Source organism: Silene latifolia, chromosome Y (genome assembly GCF_048544455.1).
Source record: "Silene latifolia isolate original U9 population chromosome Y, ASM4854445v1, whole genome shotgun sequence".
Taxonomy (NCBI): domain Eukaryota; kingdom Viridiplantae; phylum Streptophyta; class Magnoliopsida; order Caryophyllales; family Caryophyllaceae; genus Silene; species Silene latifolia.
Genome location: NC_133538.1, coordinates 188883792 through 188887733, shown reverse-complemented (window position 1 = coordinate 188887733; position 3942 = coordinate 188883792). Strand labels below are relative to the sequence as shown.

The following is a 3942-nucleotide window of genomic DNA, read 5'->3' as shown; positions in this document are numbered from 1 at the left end:
TACTCCTACACCACCACATTTAACCGGTAATTTCATTGCCAAATCCGCATTCATACAATTAGTTAAGAGAAGTCAATTTGGAGGGATGCCTAGTGAAGACCCTCATTCACATATGGAGACTTTTTGTGACTATTGTGATGCAATTTTTCAAACCGGAGTTGCTCAAGACCAAATCCAATGGGTATTGTTTCCTTTTTCTTTGATCGGTACCGCAAAGCAATGGTTGAAGAGACTAGATAAGGCTACCCTTGGTATTTATTCATGGAAGAAGTTAGCACTTGCCTTCTACAAGAAATTCTACCCCCCGGAGAAGAATAATATGTTGAGAGCCCAAATCACCGGGTTCAAGCAAAGGGATGAGGAATCATTATATGAAGCATGGGAGAGATTTAAGGACACTTGTCGTTCTTGTCCACACCATGGACTTAGTGAGTGGTTCCTTGTGCAACAATTTTAGAACAGCCTATATGAAGACTCCCGCAATGTTCTTAATATGGGATCCAATAGGATGTTTACTGAAGTTGATGACAATCAAACATAGGCCAAAATCGAAGAGATGGCGATTCATAATTCCCAATATAGTAGGCCTCGAAAGGCCACAAGAGGAGGAAAGCATGAGGTAAATTCCATCACTAAATTGGGTGCTCAACTAAGTGCTCATATCGACACCATCAATTTGAAGTTTGAGAAGGCCATGCCTAAGCTTGACGAAGCTTCCAAATCACCCAAACAACATGTTAATGCTATGGTGGCATCATCCTCAATTCGAAGTGGAGTATGTGAAAGTTGTGGAACCTTGGGACATGAACAAAGCAAATGTAGGGGAACAAATGAACAAGTTAATGCTTTCCAAGCATACAAGAGTGGCACCCCTTTTTCCAACTACTATAATTTGAACACCAAATTCCATCTAAATCTTTCATACAAGAGCCAAAATGTCCAAAACCCCCAACCCACATATACCCCACCTCCAATGAGAAACCAAGCTCAAAGACCCTTTTTCAACCAAAGACAAGGTTACCAAAATCAACCTTCCTACAACCAATCAAATGACCAAAGCTTTGACGTTTAAAGAGTGGTCCTCCAAATGTAAAAGAACCAATAAGAATTCTTCACCCAAATGCAAAAAGATAGCCAAGCTAAAGAGATCACCATCAACAACATTCATGCCCACACCAAAATGTTAGAGACTCAAATGACTCAATTAACATCTTCTAGCTCTCAAAGATAAAAGGGGCAATTACCGCCTCAAGGTAATCCCCGGAGACATGAGACGGTTAGTGCCATCCATTTGATAAGTGGTACAAGATATGAGGGGCTGAAGAGGCCAATTGATGAAGATATTGTGCATGTTAGTGACAAGCAAAGAGTTGTGGATAACTCTAAGGAAGTAGATCCTACCACCAATGAAATTTCAAACAAGAAGGATGAAGAGAAGGCTAAGGAAAAAGATCCTATTGTGATTAGACTTCCATTCCCAAGTCGCCAAGCTAAGCCTAAGCTTGATGACCAACTTGGAAAGTTCATGGAAATTGTGAAGAACTTAGAAGTCTCAATCCCATTCATGGAATTGATCAATCATGTTCCGGCTTATGCAAAGTACATGAAAGATATTCTTACAAAGAAGAAATCCATCCTAAAGTTGGAGACTATTGCCTTTACCAAAGTGAGTAGTGCTATTCTTCAAGGGATTTCCCCTCCAAAGCTCAAAGATCCAGGAAGTTTTTCTATTCCATGTACCATTGGCGACACTACAATAAACAAAGCATTATGTGACCTTGGAGCAAGTGTAAGTGTCATGCCATACTCGGTATATAAGAGGCTAGGAGTGGGAGAGCTCAAATGCACTAACATCACTCTTCAAATGGCGGATCAATCAACAAAGGTAACTTTAGGGGTATGGGAGGAGGTGCCCGTGAGAATTGGCAAATTCTTCATCTCGGTAGACTTTGTCATTGCAGACATGGAAGAGGATTCCAACATTCCTATCATTTTAGGAAGACCTTTCTTGTATACCGCCGGAGCAGTAATCGATGTGAAACATGGAGAGCTGACACTTGAGGTAGGGGACGAGACAATCACTTTCAACCTTGACAAAATAATGAGAGCTCCCCAAGTACATGAGCCATGTTTCATGGTCGATCGTTATAGACGAGAAAGTGATAGGAAGAAGTTGGAATCTCTATGCAAAGATCAAGCCATGGGTAGAGAAACACCACCCATATGGAAGAAGAAAGTGGATGACCTTCAAGTAGCTATATTCGGAGAGCAAGGAATTTTCAACAACAATGAGAGCTTGAATAGCTCACCCATCATGACAAGTAATGAAGAAGGCCTTATTGGCCAAGACAACAAGAAAGAGGAGTTGCCCTTATCAACTCATGACATCATTGGGGAACAAGCTAGTGAATTTTGCGGCCTATGGGACGATGAATTTGAAGGATTGGTCAATCCTAATATTGGAAATGCTATGACCTTAGACCAAGGCTTTGTGGATCCTTGTCATCACTTTGACTTGGATGAATACCACAATGAACAGAACAATGTGCAAAGGTCTAGCCAAGACCTCTATCATGAAAATGAGCAAGCCTTCGACTACTTCTACAAGGTGTTGAGCAACATCAACAACACCTTGGCTTTGCCTCCTTGACATCTCATCTTAGAGTGATATTTTGGTTTAGTCCTCCCTAAACCACCATTTGTAAATATTCTAACCCCTTAACTCGCATTTTATTTCCTTTATTGCATTTTTATCATTTTTGGATTTGGATTTTGTGCTTTGATCAAGATTTTCGACATGAGAGCAAGTAAGGGAGGTATTTTAACATGTTTTGATGTGTAGTGTTTGAACAAGTGTGGGGATTGCAAATGCCTAGGCTAACCAAACCTTTGTAGTGCACCCACAACATTTAACAAAGGAAAAGAAGGAAGAATGACATGGGAAAAGGAATCCCCACGAGTGGACCTGAGCTCGTGGGAGCTAGAAAGGATCCGAGCGTCCCCAGCAAGCATCCGAGCATCCCCAATGTAATCCGAGCGTCCCCAGCTTGCATCCAAGCATCCTGACCTTAGGACGCGGATCCTGGGAAAGTCTAAATTGAAGAAAACGCCATGTAAGAAAATATGAGTAGATCAACCTCTGGACGCTCGTCCCAATACTTAGGACGCTCGTCTTGGCATCAATCCGCGCGTCCTGATATGCTTCCAGTATGTGAATTTTACGCTGTAAAGGGAATCTGCACGTCCCCAGGAAAATCCGAGCGTCCCCTCAGAAATCCGCTCGAGCTGAGCAGGATCCGCATATCCTGGCACGGGTTTGCAATTTCTGGAAATCCTATAAGCTGATCCGCGCATCCCGTGAAGGATCCGAGCATCCCTAGATGCTACTTAAGCAAAACATAGGATTTCCTTTCGTTATTCCCAATTCATTTCTATCTTTCACAAACACAAACACATACCTTTTCTCCCACTAAAACCCTCAATCAACCCATCCAAAAACACCAATTTCTCAAAAAAATTCACCACCACTCAAACAAAACTTGCTCAAAACAAGATTAAATCACTCCTTTATCAACAAAAGACCATCTAAACATCAAATTCCTCACAAATTGAATCAATTTTCTAGGGTTTGGGCAAAAATTAGAAAATCCTAAATTTATTGACGAATTGATTGAAGTTTGAGGAAGCAAGGAACATTCAAGCAAAATCTTGGTTTGTTGATACCAATTTGAGAAGGAAAACACAATGGCAACGACCAAAGGCAGAACCAAGACACCAAAGACTCCAAATTTATCAAAGAGACAACAAGCTCTTCTTGCAACTAAGGCTTTGGTAGTGACATAACCAAGGGTGGAAATCCAAGAAATCGCAACTCCTATTGAGGAAACTACCACACCTACTCCGATTATAGAACAATTGCCAAATTTTCCGGAGGTAACTTTC

General features: G+C 41.3%; 1 non-coding gene across 1 annotated transcript; it reads right to left on the bottom strand.

The window, feature by feature from the left end:
* Positions 1-319: 319 nt before the first annotated feature.
* LOC141635759 (small nucleolar RNA R71) lies at positions 320-426 on the bottom strand. Its single transcript, XR_012540421.1, has one exon. It is a non-coding gene; the product is annotated as a small nucleolar RNA R71 (small nucleolar RNA).
* Positions 427-3942: the final 3516 nt, after the last annotated feature.